Genomic DNA, 15,429 nt, shown 5'->3' on the forward strand with positions numbered 1-15,429 from the left:
CACCAATGTTCTCGGGATGATCTTCGAGTCTGTGATATTCATTTTTTGGAGTACATCATGTTGGATGATGTTGACCAAGCTTCCACCATCGATTAGGATCCTGCGTACATAATGGTTAGCAATAAACAAGTTACAATCAAACCGTCATGGTGAGGATCCTGGATTCTTGTCTTATCTTCTTCATCAAAGAAGATTCTTTTGTCAGTCGTCAAAGTTGTGGATATGACTGGTCATTCCCCATTCTCCAGCTTGGTTTCTTTGGCGTGCCTTTTTGCCGAAGAGAAAGAAGTGACGCATATATCTGAGCCACCAGAGATGAAGTTGATTACTTGTGCATCTGGTGGGGGTGGAATCGCTTTTTGAGGGAGCTCCTCAGGATCCTGGATTCTTGACTTTTTCCTCCCTAAGAGTTCTTTAAAATGGCGCTTGCTTAGGAGGTATCCAATTTCCCTCCTTAAACCAATGCAGTCATCCGTCATATGGCCAAAATCCTCATGGAATGCACACCATTTGGATTTGTCTCTGAAGGTCGCTGACTTCTCGTTCTTTCGAGGCCACCTTGCTTTCTCTCCCAGATCCTTCATGGCACAAATCAAACCATGAGTATCCACAGAGAAACAATACTCTGAGATGCTTGGGTAATCTTCATCGTCATCTCCTTCTTCAACTGCTCGGACGTTTAGATTGTTGAATTTGGAGTAAGGCTTCGAGTTGTTGTTTCTGAATGAAGATCCTTGTTTCTTGTCAGGAGATTCTTGCTTCGTTTGAGCCCCTAACCGTTCTTGGATCCTCTTTTAATCCTCCAGCCGTATGAATATAAGTGCCCTGTTCCTTACTTCGTCTAAAGTCCTGCAAGGAGTCATCACAAGATCGACATAAAAAGGGGAGCCCCTATTTAGTCCCATCTTGAAAGCTTCCATAGCCGTAGCCATATCAAGATTAGGGATCTCTAGGGCCTCCCTGCCAAACCTCATGACAAAATCCATAAGGGATTCATCATTGGGTTGGACAACTCTATATAAGTCACTAGTTAACTTCTCAAATTTCCTACTGCAAGAAAATTGGATGTTGAACAAGTTAACTAAATATGAAAAAGAAGTAATAGAAAAGGGAGGAAGACTTAGGAGCAATTTTAATGCAGATCCTGTTAGTGTGGATCTGAAACCCTTGCATAGACAAGCCTCCTTGAGTCTTTCGGGAGTTGGATTGATCTCCATCCTCTCCCTGTATTGAGCTACATGCTCTTCGGGATCAGTTGTTCCGTTATACACCTTCATGTTGGGGCTCTGAAATTGTTTTGGCAATTTCAGCATCACAGATAGGTGGAGCGAATCTGGACAACTTGTGGCTCCCTTCTTGTATTTCAGGGATTGGATGGAGCACCCCTGGTACACTGGATATCATATCCTTAAGTTTCTACAGTTCCTTAGCTATAACTTGGTTGATAACTGCATCCTGCATGGAACCACGATTAGCATCTAAGGATATAGAATCATATATGTTACCTCTTTGTTGCGTGAACGTCAGAATTCCAGAAGAATTGCTGAGGTAAGAAGCGTCTGCTACAGGAGTTGGTCCACCAGAGGCAATGGTCTGCATGGGGATAATGACTCCTTCATGGACCTCCGAAGACCTATGATGTTGAATTCCTAAGGATCCTTGATTCTGGGAAAAGGATCCTTGAGGCTGGAAGTTATAGGATCCTTGCTGACACAACCCAGAGGATCTTGGTTGAAGGAACGATGATCCTTGATATAGATCGAGGATCCTTGAGTCTACTGACCCATTGACCCTGACTGAAGGATATATGATCTTTGTTGAAAGATCGAGGATCCTAGAGCTTGTTGACCCATGGACCCCGGATTAAGGATGGATGATCCTTGTTGGAAAACCAAGGATCCCTGAGTTTGTTGACTCATGGATCCCGGTTGAAGGATGGATGATCCTTGAGTAGGTTGAGCCAAGGATCCTGGAGTGGTAAAATCTAGCATCCTAGGCATCAGGGGAGTTTGATCCTCCGCTGGCCTCTTAGTCCTCATGATGTCTTCAATCTCCCGAAGGATCCATTGGTTAGTCTTGTTCTGCTGCTTCATGTATGCTTTAACCAGCGAAAACATAGCAGAAAACATCATTGTTAGTATTAACCACCGAAGTGGCAGCAGTGGTTTTCGAGCTCTGGAAGACTTGTAGTTGTGTCTTGTTCCCAGCGGCAGTAGGCCTTGGTGCTATCGCAAGTGGAGGAGGCATTGATAGTGAAGCAGAAGATTGTTGAGAGGCCATTGATGGTGGTATTGATTGAAAAGGTTGAATATTGATAGGGTATTTTCTGGATTATAGCACCGATTGCCCCACGGTGGGCGCCAAATTGTTTTGGTCAAAAATCGTTTAAGGATCAAGTAACCAAATTTGTAAGGTGAGGTTTAGTGCTATGATGATAATCTCGATTATGTAAAGATTGCAAACACAAACACGAATATTTGTTATGAGGAAAAGCCCTTGATCTTGGTCGGATCGATGGCACAAAAACCCCGGGTGGTGACAATTGTCTATCACCACTTTATTAATGTAAAAATCAGGATACACAGGTGGAGTTTATGATCAAAGATTACAAATTAGCTAAGTGTGTGTATGAACTGCTTAGTGAGTTCTTGAGAGAGAGTGTTTAAGATTATCAGCCATCAACAAGTGAATGTGTACCCTAATTTGATCACAAACTCGGTATTTAACTAGAATAACAACTAACAACTATGCCCTACAAATCCGCCATCTTCCCATTATCTTCATCCACGACGACTTTTGACCACGTGTTTGACAAGTCTAGTAGCGAGATATCAGGTGGAATAAATCTTGTAGCCGTTGTACTTATTAATTATCAACCTACACAAGAAACAATTGTTAATAATACTAATTGCTGAGGATCCTTAATCCTGACACAGCTCCGAAGCTTTTCAGAAGGATAATTGATCTAGGCTTGTGTCATATTCTCAGTACTTAATTATTAATGGCCTAACAGTGAGAATGACAACAGTTGATTAGAGCTAGATTATGATAACTTTAGTGACAGAGACTTAGCCTATTATACATAAAAATATATTTAATTTCAAAACTAGAAGTTTATTCGTGTTGACCCAAATCTTATAAATCAAACCCGAGAACCAACCCAAATTACTTCAATTCGGGTTCGGGTGTTTCGAGTCGGGTTAGTTCGGGTTCGGGTACGGGTTTTTTCGGGTTAAGTTTCGGATTTCGGGTAAAAGTGACAGCCCTACTCACCTCACAGTCACCATCAAAACACATTAATCAAACTATCATCATGAAAACAAACTAGACACCCATTAAACAGTTCCAACTCCCAATTTGAAATACAACAAAGTTGTAAAAATATATAACGTCAATTCAATTATCAAACGCATATATTTGTTATAAATGTTTCTTTTCTTATAATCATTATTTCTATATTAGCCAACTGATGATGAGGTTGGATAACTAACAGGCTTGGAGTCAAGAAGTTGGGCTTGGGCGTTTATGTGGCTGAAGTTAGTACTTGTTTTTTTTTTTATTTCGTGGTTGGACTGGACTTGGAGTATAGGTGTACAAACTTGGTATTTTTAGGAATTGAAACAGGATAAGAACCGGTTTCAGGTATAGTCGCAAAAGTCAAAATCCGAGGGTTCTGGGTATGGTCGGGTTTGTTGGATTTATTCGGGTATGGTCGTGTCAGGTTTTGACTGGAACCGGTTCCGGTTCAGGATTCGGTTTCGAGGAGAAATCCTAAACCCGGTTTGTATTCGCAGGTATGGTAGGGCTCCTAGTAGTAACCACCAGGTCGGCTCCAAAACCCTTTTATTTGTGCACCTCTTGGTTGGAGCATAGAAAGGAACCGAAAGACGGTTTTTGGGTGTGCAAGAGCTGATTTTGTCTGTCATAATCTACATAGATGCTTTTTAGTTTTCATCATCAATCTATAACATATGATTTTCGACTGATTCCATCTCTCACTTTCCAGAATTAGAGCTTATAACCGATTAGTGTTGATATTGTTGAGTTCTAACTTCTAAGCTAACAAATCATCTCATCAATGATTTGTGTTGTGTATTTCTTTTGTTTGCCAACTTCAACCTGGATTTCCCACAACATATCTAGACCTCCTTGCTTGCCAACTTCAACCCAATGCGTAAAACGAACATCCACATTGTGGATGCTCAAATCAAAACCAATCAAAGAAACAAATCAACCATTACAAATGGGTATGAGTCAGATCAAAATGTAAACATCAAGATTTATCAGACAGGGATAACTGTTTTAGACATAAGTTATCATCATACACAACCCACATAAAAAAATCACTAAAACTAACAAAAGATTCAAACTTTCATAAAAACACAACTCATTTTTAGAAAATATCATATGAGTAAGAGTCAGATCAAATGTAACAAATCAAGATTTATCAGACAGGGATAACTGTATTGAACATATGATATCATCATACACAACCCAAATGACAAAATATAAAAAAAAATAAAACTTTACAAATTCCCAAATTAGAATAGCCTCAGACCGTCCTAGTTCATGATTTTCAACAGCTTCACAAGTTCAAAAACTTGCATATCAGTCAACCATTTTTTAAGGTGTCATCATCGGCCAAAAAATCTTGAAATTTCAAAAACAAAAATAATTTTGAACAATGGAAAGGGGGCATCAGATCTTCCTATACAGAGTTAGAATCACAATACTCACATAAATGTGGGCATTCAACTCGATAATAAACACATCATTTGGCCTGTTTCAAAGCAGCATACAGAATATTAAAAATTAAAAAATAAGATAAAAACGGCGCTTGATTGAATATAGGGTTTTAAGGTAAAACTTATTGGTTGTTTTATAGACCCTTTTTTGTTGGGCAAGGGTTTGATACAGGTTTTAATCACTTTTAAATGGGCCTGCTTTAGATAACAGAGTTAGTGGCATAAGCCCAGTTAGACTTTGGGCTAATTTGTAGAACTCTTATTGGGCTTCTTTTAACGAGTTGAAAAAATATGTTGAACTAGAGGTGTACTGTACACAACCGGTTTTTTTTTCCCAAAACCGAAAGGTTTCTAAACTGAATCGGTTTGGATTTTTGCATGGTCAAAACCGGTTTGGCGCAAATCGTTCGGTTCAGAAACCGAGTTTCTTCATAGAACTTGTCAAAGAGATCAAGACAGGTCTCGGTTCGGTTTGAGAACCAGTTTGACTGAAATCAGTTTTAGATATGAACTGGTCCGGTTCGATTTATGATAACCGGTTCCAAGCTTTTTTTTGTACAAGTCTATGTCGAACACATGTGTGTGTGATGAACGAACCCATGCGGCTTTTTCGAGCCATACCGAGCTGACCTAATGAGTTGAACCAACCGAGTCACCTTGGCTCAGGATTGGCTTGTTTACAAACCAATTCAATACATGCAAGCTTTTTTAAGCTCTATCCAAAAGAGCTATAAGCTTTTTAAACAACTTTAGGAGAGATAAAGTTTCGATTTAATGTAGGAGAGTGAGAGGACTTTTTGTTTATGTTTATGTAAGGCATGTGGAAAACTATTGCAAACCAAATGTTAAATACATGAATAATTTGGTGGAAAGTTTGTTTAGGTTTATTTATTAATAAATGAACATACATGAATATATATATATATGTATATATATATACTATTTAATAAATAAAGCTTTTTAAATATCACATGTTATTACTATATTGATCCTTATAAAATTTTCCCTCATCTCTCTCATATTAAATATATTTCTATTTTTAATATTTCATTTTCAATTTATAATAATTCCATTATAATTTAAAAGAATTAATACCGTCATAAATATGTTAATTTGTTTAATATAAAATAGAGAAATCTGCAATTTGCCTCCCTGGTTTATATCGTCGCTGGATGGATTAACCACTAAAAAAGATTTTGCGAAGTTTAGACCACTGTGAAATTTGGGCGGGTCAGTCTGTGCCATTACCGTCAGTTGACCGTGAGTTAACTGACCAAAAACGTTGAAATGACCATTTTACCCCTGAGCCTATAGTTAATTCTAAAACTAAATATCCAAATTTCGGTAAAGGGTGGGGTTCGAACCCCCGACCCCTGGTTTAACAAGATACAACACCAACCATTTGAACTGAACTAACATTTGAAAAATCTATACAATATGTCATATATATTCAACATTTGAACTGAACCAAGAATTGAACTAAAAGGTTTTTTTTGTAAATTTTCACCATTCTTTTAAACCTTTTTTTTAAACCAATTTTTTGTAAAAAACTTTAACGAACTCGTTTTTTAGTAAACTTTTCGTCCGAAAACGACGAAACGGGCCGTTTTTTAGTAAACTTTTCGTCCGAAAACGACGAAAAGTGTCATTTTTAGTAAAGTTTTCGTCCGAAAACGACGAAAAGTGTCGTTTTTTAGTAATTTTTTCGTCCGAAACCGGCCGTTTTTTAGTAAACTTTTCGCCCGAAAACAACGAAACGGGCCGTTTTTTAGTAATCTTTTCGCCCGAAAACAACTAAACGAGCCGGTTTTTAATAAACTTTTCGCCCGAAAACAACGAAACGGCCCCGTTTTTTAGTTAACTTTTCGCCCAAAAACAAAGAAACGGCCCCGTTTTTTAGTAAACTTTTCGCCCGAAAACAACGAAACGGACCGTTTTTTAGTAAACTTTTCGTCCGAAAACAATGAAACGACCCGTTTTTTAACAAACTTTCGCCCGAAAACAACGAAATGGGCCGTTTTTTAATAAACTTTTCGCCCGAAAACAACCAAACGGGCCGTTTTTTAGTAAACTTTTCGCCCGAAACGACCCCGGAAACAACCAAACGAACCGTTTTTTAGTAAAATTTTCACCGAAAACAACCAAACGAACCAGTTTTGGTAAACTTTTCGCCCGAAACGACCCCGAAAACAACCAAAACGAACCGTTTTTTAGTAAACTTTTCACCCGAAAACAACCAAACGAACCGATTTTTGGTAAACTTTTCACCCGAAACGACCCCGAAAACAACCAAAACGAACCGTTTTTTAGTAAACTTTTCACCCGAAAACAACCAAACGAACCAATTTTTTGTAAACTTTTCACCCGAACCGACCCCGAAAACAACCAAACGAACCATTTTTTAGTAAACTTTTTAACCGAAAACAACCAAACGAACCAGTTTTTTGTAAACTTTTCACCCGAACCGACCCCGAAAACAACCAAACGAACCATATTTTAGTAAACTTTTTACCCGAAAACAACCAAACAAACCATTTTTTATGAACTTTTCACCCGAACCGAACGACCGACCAAACGACCCTGCATCTGGCGTTCATTCCAAAGACAGGTGGCGGTGGCTACCGTGCCGCTGATGACCGAAAAAACGAGATGACCGGAAAAACGTGATGGCCGGAAAAACGAGATGGCCGGAATCCATGGCGGCGATGGTTGTCGTGGCGACGACGTGATGCCGAAGGTTAGGGGTTTTGGTCGGAATGATTTATGGGTTTGAGGATTTGAGAGATTCGATTACTTGTTATGAAACTGATGATGAAGATGATGAGATTAATAGGGATTACTTGGTGGTGGGTTTGAGGATTTAAGGTTGATGATGATGAAGATGAGATGATGTTGTTCTAATTTGAAGATGAGATGTTATGAAGATGCTGGTGATGTTATGATGTTGCTGCTGTTCTATGATTATTATTATTATTATTATTATTATTATTATAATTTATTAGAAGAAGATTACTAAAATACCCTTTATATGTTTGTATTATTACTAAAATACCAACACTCAACTGATGGTCAACTGACGACAGGAGTCAGAAGAACCCGCCGAAGAAACATAGTGGCGCAAACTTCGCAAAATCTTTTTCAGTGGTTAATCCATCCAGCGATGATATAAACCAGGGAGGCAAATTGCAGATTTCTCTATAAAATATATTGTATTAGTTATTAATATTAGATTTTTATAAGTAACCAATATGAAACGGGTGGGTTTCTTTAACCGGTTAAAGTATCAAATATTGTTCATGTCAAAACAGTTTAAGATTAGAATGAGTTTTGGTCTACGAGTTGGTTTAAAAAAGTAGTCATTTACAACTAAGTTTTGATATAGAAAATAACAAAGAAATAGTTTATGATTCATGAATTTTCTAACAACTTTTTATTTCCAAATTGCCTAATGTGTAATTTTTTTACCGTATAATATATCTTTATATATGTGATACATTTTTTTTTGTATTTCACATTATGTTATTATTTAAAAAAATTATTTATTTTAATCCGTGTGCTACACGGGTAATTAACCTAGTATATATATAGTTTTAAGTTCAAGAGAGAAATCACTTTAGTGCAAGAAGTGTGAGAAATAATTTTAACCAATCATATTTTTTCTTTTTAATTTATGTTATTTTTAAATGCAATGGTACATTAGTAATCCCGTCAAAGTATTATTTTTGGAAAGTTTTGGTTATGAAAAGGTTACAGGTTTATTTATTTTTTCCTTTTAATTTAATTTAATTGTGCCTCTAACTTAGCTGTTAAACTGTGATCTTATTATTAATATTATTATAATTAGTAGTAGTTTTTATATAACTGTTAAACTTTGATTCCCTTTATTTTGCTTCATTCACATGTACTTAGAGCCGAGGGTCTCTCTGGAAGCCACCTCTCTATTCATTTGGATAGAGGTACGGTGTGCCTACATCCCACCCTCCCCAGATCCTACTTATAGCTTTGCTGTCGGTGGGATTTTACTGGGCATGATTGATTGTGCCTCTAACTATTATGCATCTAACGTTTTTATTCAATACAAATCATTTTTTTAATGAATCTACGAATTAATTCATACTATATAAAATATTATTTAAGCATATAAGCCCCATGATCATAGTTTATACAGTAACTTCAACCCTAATTTTAATGTTATTTTATTATTTATTTATATGTTAATCAAGTTTTAAAAACATTACCATTCACTTTTATTCGTATATGAATTCCTAGAAAACCTTTTATTATGTTTTTTTAACTAATTTATTATTAATTAAATTAAAAAAACATAAATATTTTTTGTTATCTCATGATCCTACATTTAGAATTATTTATACGTCTTAAATTATATTTAACATCCTACACTTATCATACTAATAACCTACAGATATATTCATATTAACCTACACAAGCTATATTAATTACCTACATTTAAAAAATGCCACAAATACATATCGTAATAATATGGTAAAAACTAGAACCTACACCGAATATAATAACCTACACAAATTAATTATATTAACATATGTACATATCCTTTTAATAATGTATACCATATCAAACTATCACATATCATTAAACTCGTATACATAAACATCCTATTAAATTTCCTACACAATACCATACACATCCTACACAGTAACACAATTGTTCCTACACAATAACATAATTGATCTTATGTTAGTGAAAATCAGAATGTAAAATTCCAATAGTTTATTACAAATAAAGATAATAACACAATTAACTATACATTTTTTTTGGTTTATATTCTTTTAGAATTGCATTTTGAATATCTGATGGCTAATAATACTTGGCCACAAATTTTGTTGTTATATTTGGAATATATTATGAGTGATGATGATTGATACAAATTTAGGATATGCTTTAATGTTAATGTTGTGAAATTAAATAGGTAAATACCAATATACCCTTTTCTCATTAAACAAATTAAAAAAGATATTAATGAATGATGTTTGAATTACAATATTGCCATTTTGAATGTAGGCCATAGATAAATCTTGATCAGTGGTTATAATTGATTTCTCACACTTCTTGCATTAAAATGATTTCTCTCCTGAACCATCCCCTATATATATATATATATATATTATATATATATATAACTATCTATATAATGGTCTACTATAAAATCATGTGTCGCTTTCACGTTGCTCTCCACACTCTCTAGAGGCACTAGATTGCTTGATTCCTGAATTGTGAGCTCTCATGCGTTTCGCCTAGTTTGACCAGGATAGACCTCACGGGTCATGACATCTCGAATACCCTCAATTTACTAATCTTATTCCTTTTACCCATCCAAACACAACTCATCGACGCATCTTCTTCTCTTTAAAACCCTAGATTTATTACTTCTCTCTTTGATTCTTCATCATGCCTAAATCATCGTTGCAACCAAGGTGCCGTTGATTCCTGTTCCTTCTTGGTGATTCGCGACCCTTAACCCTTTCTCCTTTCCTCAAACCTAAATAAGTTTTGATTTAGGAATTTTTAATTTGTGATTTTTTGTAACTGCTATATTTTTGTTTGTCAGGATGCATTTGTTGATTATTGGATTATTGATAACATGTTAATTGAAGATATTAATACCCATATATATACTGCATTACAACAATCTGAATCTAGATACTTATCTCTGATAATTTTATAATATCAAATATGATCTAAACATGATTTTATTATAATAGTCACCATAAATATGATATTGTTATGTCTTTTTGGCAATAGGAGGATTTTAAAATCGTACTCCAGGAATTCGTGGCAACTCATCAATGACTGGAGTTCTTACATGGCACACATGAATTTTAGCAACGATATTTTAGGTTTTATTCATTTGTTTATGTGAGTTTGGTGTGGATTGTGGGGTCACAATCCGGGATGGAGTTGTTTGCGGGTCCATTGATGTTGCGGTGCAGTACTACGTTTCAGGTTGCCTTTTGGGTGATGCGAGTCTTTCGCTTATGAGGGAATGTCTTTTAAATTATAAAAAAATCACTTATGCGATTTCTTTCTAAGTAAATTTTAATTTCTAAATATAATCTTTTAATAGAATTATAAGTTAATTTCCTAAATATGACCGTTTAATAAAAATTATAAGTTACATGATTTTTTTGTATAAAACTTTTTTATCTTTTCCGGTGTGTTTGATCGTTCATGATCGCTTTCATGATTCCCTTAATCAGTAATAAAATTTAATAGTGTTTCATAAAGCTAAATGTGTTGATCATAAGATTACATGGTGATTAGTATCCTTCTCTCGACCGTGTATCTTGATCTTTTTAGTGTGCTAATTATATCTAATAGATTCGTATTTTTCACTGTATTGTAAGGAGTTTCTGCTTGAGTATATATGTTAGGAAATTGTAAGAGACTTTGATGATAATGTGAAAATTTATTGTTTTTACTCATTTTCTCTCTAAAATATCAAAGTTTTACAGTATAAGAGAATAGTCTATGCGAATTGATAATTCTTAACTATCAAATGAACATAAAAAAATTAGGTGAAATTAAATTATGGTCTCTACTGTTAATATTAAAGTATTTATACTTGTATACTAATAATGCATTTGAAAGTTTGTGCCATATCAACAATTTGTAAGTAGTTTTGAGTTTCAAAAAAGTTTATCGTTTGATTTAGCTTAGGGGCATAATTATTATTTTGGGTAATTTTAAACAGCTGAATCAGTACGCATATTTGCATTCAGGGCATAAGTAGTGGTAACTATTTTGACAAGGATCTAATTGCATATTTCATCACTTCATTGATTAGTGTGGATAGGATCAATGCCTGTTGAAAAATCAACTAATTCACAATATCTGTAAGGTCATTTAAATTTATTTATTATATTATATACCCATCCTAAACTAATAAGGATGGGTAATTAATTATATGTTGGAAAATCCTTAGAGCTCACCATGTATACTAAAGTGGTCATTTCATTAATATGACGAAGACATTAAACACATCTGCTTATATTCCCTCATCCCATTAACCTTATTCGACACGTAGGATAAATTCACATTTTGGAGGCAATTATTGAATATTTACATGATGCCTCATCTTGTGTCTCTTTTAACTTTTTTCTAAGGAAATTCAGGTCGATATTTAAGTTCTAGATCGTGGTTATTTTGAAGCAACAATTTGTATCTTCGTTTGAAATAGTAAGAAAATGCTTGGCTTCTTAGAATCGGGTTATCATTTAAACTGTATTTAAGGTAATTTTCATAAATTATGGGTATACTGTTAAGACGGATCATGTAATTAATATATCATTGTTAATGTGTAGGGTATTCAGTTACATTGCACATACAAAGATGGAGTTGAAGAAGCTTTCTTTACAACTGACAGGGTTATGACGGTTGCGTTTCACTAATTGGGGATTTTTTTCATTGGTTAAAGACATTGACGCAAGTCCGGGTAAGTATTATGATTTAAATGTGCCTTTGAATGATGGGATGGATGACTATAGCTTTCGTGGTCTGTCACCGACTGTTTACAAAATTATGGAAGTTTATCAGCTTGATGTTGTTGTTCTTTCATGTGGGGCCGATTCATTGGTTGGGGCTCGGGTGCCACAGTTTATCTGTTAGAGGTCATGCAGATTGTCTTAGGTATGTTAGGTCAATTTAATGTTCCTCTCATGTCTTTGCAATGTGGCTCGTTGTCAGTTTTATGAGACAATAGTTGCAGTGTCCTCTTGACAACCAAATTACTTAGTATTGTAAAAAACAAGGTGAGACTGTATTATGGATATGTTAGTATATTTTTGTAGAATGTAGTTAGTTTGAAATGATATATTAATCATTGCTCTTCAAATAAATGGCCACTTGGTTGGTGAAAGAATGTGAATTTATCAATAGATCATATCGTTTTGTGTCTGGGTCTAATTGTTTTATCAACAAATAAGTTTTGACCTGACATCTACTCGGAAAAAATTGTGCAAAAAAGTCTTTTCTTTTGTGAATTTGGAAGATATTTTATTTAATATGTGGAGTCTTATAGGACTTGATAGACGACAATGCCTGAGAAATTGTGACTATATATGAACATTTAAGTTTCTTTACAATTCCAACTAAAGATTTTATTGTCTATTATTAAAGAACTAAAAGTGTATATGCCTATATTTGGTTGGGTAAGGGATTCTAATTGTGTAATTTTGTTATCGATTAGAATAATGTGTTACGAACTACAAAACCAACCGTCCACCACAACATTAACACACAATCATGCCCGACAAACAATAAATTCTATAGTTAAACACATTTTAATTAAAACAAAATTAAATTTCACGATACCAATAGTTAATTAGAGGAAATTGGGACTATATACCATTAGCGATGTTCATTATTCGACTAGTAATTTTCCAACCCAATTATAAACCTATCCATCTCAATTGAAGAGCCTAAACGTTATAAAATATAATGAACTAATAAACTAATATATACGTAAAACTCCGTTGAAATATAAAACAAATCATTAATATAATAAATAGAAAAATTATTAAAAACAAAAATCTAAATAAACTCGTGTAACATGCGAGATAAAAATTAGTATATATATATATATATATATATATATATATATATATATATGATCCTAATAGAACTTTTTGAAATTGAGAACTTTGAGAACCATTTTAAGTCACAAAAAAACCACTTAATAAATATTAAAAAAGTTGGTTACTATTTTATGAGATATTCCCTAAAAAATAATAAAACGAAAAAAAAAACAAAACCTTTAAAAAGTACTAAAAAAAACAAAAAAATGTGTTTTTCATCCCGGTTTCATAAAAATACTAATTATACACATATGCATATTTGTATTTAATATCGATTTACATAATGTACACATATATACATTATTATTTATCTTAATTGTACATATATGAATAAAGAATAACATTTCATAAATATTTATCTCAACTATAATTACTTTTAAATGTGCCAATGTTAAATATTTCTTATTGGTTGTATAATTATCATTTAATTTAATATAATTACTTAAATGTTTCACGCCGGTTAAAGGGGTATACGCCCGAGTGCGACGTACAGATTGTTCAAAAAACATGTGACACTATTAAGTGACAATATTATCATTATTTCATTGATGATTCAAATAAAAAGTTCTATTGCAAATAAGAGAATTACAAGAAAATAAAACATGTCAAACACTTTATTAATAACCCTATGTCTAGTGTCTTCTCTTGTTTCATCCTCTAATAACCATACATGTAACTTATGTATAAAATAATGTCAAATAACTTAATAGTTGGTGAGTACACACATTTTGATATAATACATAAAAATCATACAATTCCATGAAAACTTGTGAAAAACAAATAAGGTCCTTTCCCGATGGTAACAACCAACGTACTCGGATAATGATGCCCCCAGTCATAACAACAAGGTCTTAAGCGCAAAGGGGTGTATGATCATACTATCTTGAAGTAATCCATGTGCAAATAATTTTGAGCAAGTAATAAGTAAACACACAAGTCCATGTAGCGAATTGTAGTTTGTAAGCTAAATCGTAAGTATTGCGTTTTGTAGGATACATATGTTACCACCCAAAGTAATAAAAGAGTAAAAAGGGGATGTGGGAAATTCACCTTTGAATTTGGATGACAACTTGGAAATGAAACGGAAAGCGTGTTATATAAAACCGAAGGATCGAATCTCACGAGCTAAAAATAAGAAACACGAGAATTACAAAACAATTAACGAAAATAAAATGCTGGTTTTAAAGTTCATACGTTATTATTTATATATATACTTTTACACATTTTAAGGTATATTAATATTTAAGTCTAACGGTTTATTGTTATAACATTACTTATGAGATTAATATTAAATTTGAGTATAATAATGTTTACGAGATTTTATCGTTACCAGTTTATTTTATTTTTGTATATAGGTTGTCATTTAGAATTTATAAAGTTCACAACGAGATTATGTATGTGTGTATGTATGTATGTATGTATGTATGTATGTATGTATATATATGTATTACGGGTTTTAACAAACTTTTTGGGTTTGTAAAAGTTTGGTTTTTGGATGAAAATGCTAACTACAAATCTATAATTTAATTTTTAAGTGATTAAAATAATTTTATTTGATTTAAAATGATTTATAAAAATTATATATAATTTATTGTGGTTAATAAACATTGTTTAAAAAAATATAATTAGTTGTTGCAAAGACCTAGGTTCAAACTCGGGTTTTCAAGGCCACACACAACCATTAGACCAGACACAATTTGTGTTTAAAAGATGGAAACATTTAAATATAAATAAATTTCAACTTCATCTTCTTCCTAACAAACCCTAAATTAAATTCTCTTAATCTGTTCCATGTTTGTCCAAACTAAGTTAGGGGTTTTGTTAGACGGCTGTAAATGATTAAAATACATATATTACTTACTTGGTTTGGTGAGGGAATAGTGATGAACGGAGCTTGGCCGGAGTTTAACTTTGACGAACAATTTGGTGATTATAGAGTGTTTGTTTATGAAATTTTATGTTTGCAACAGGTTTTGATGAAGCTTAGGTTTTATTTATAGTTTCAGTTGGATTGTTTGGTGTTTAATTCGAGTTAATAGGATTTTTATTATAATCCGATGAGTTGGCGACTA

General features: G+C 33.5%; 4 non-coding genes across 4 annotated transcripts; all 4 read right to left on the minus strand.

Annotated features, from left to right (window-relative positions):
• Window positions 1-4,247: 4,247 nt before the first annotated feature.
• Window positions 4,248-4,331, minus strand: LOC143585132 (small nucleolar RNA R38). The gene has a single exon (XR_013144501.1). It is a non-coding gene; the product is annotated as a small nucleolar RNA R38 (small nucleolar RNA).
• An 80-nt stretch (window positions 4,332-4,411) lies between these two features.
• LOC143585134 (small nucleolar RNA R38) lies at window positions 4,412-4,495 on the minus strand. The gene has a single exon (XR_013144503.1). It is a non-coding gene; the product is annotated as a small nucleolar RNA R38 (small nucleolar RNA).
• Window positions 4,496-4,549: 54 nt separating this feature from the next.
• LOC143585130 (small nucleolar RNA snoR20a) lies at window positions 4,550-4,642 on the minus strand. Its single transcript, XR_013144499.1, has one exon. It is a non-coding gene; the product is annotated as a small nucleolar RNA snoR20a (small nucleolar RNA).
• Window positions 4,643-4,695: 53 nt separating this feature from the next.
• Window positions 4,696-4,766, minus strand: LOC143585135 (small nucleolar RNA snoR64a). Its single transcript, XR_013144504.1, has one exon. It is a non-coding gene; the product is annotated as a small nucleolar RNA snoR64a (small nucleolar RNA).
• Between the last annotated feature and the right edge of the window lie 10,663 nt (window positions 4,767-15,429).

Source organism: Bidens hawaiensis, unplaced genomic scaffold (assembly GCF_021521415.1).
Source record: "Bidens hawaiensis isolate Kalapana, Puna unplaced genomic scaffold, B.hawaiensis_p1.1 tig00033580_1, whole genome shotgun sequence".
NCBI classification, from domain to species: domain Eukaryota; kingdom Viridiplantae; phylum Streptophyta; class Magnoliopsida; order Asterales; family Asteraceae; genus Bidens; species Bidens hawaiensis.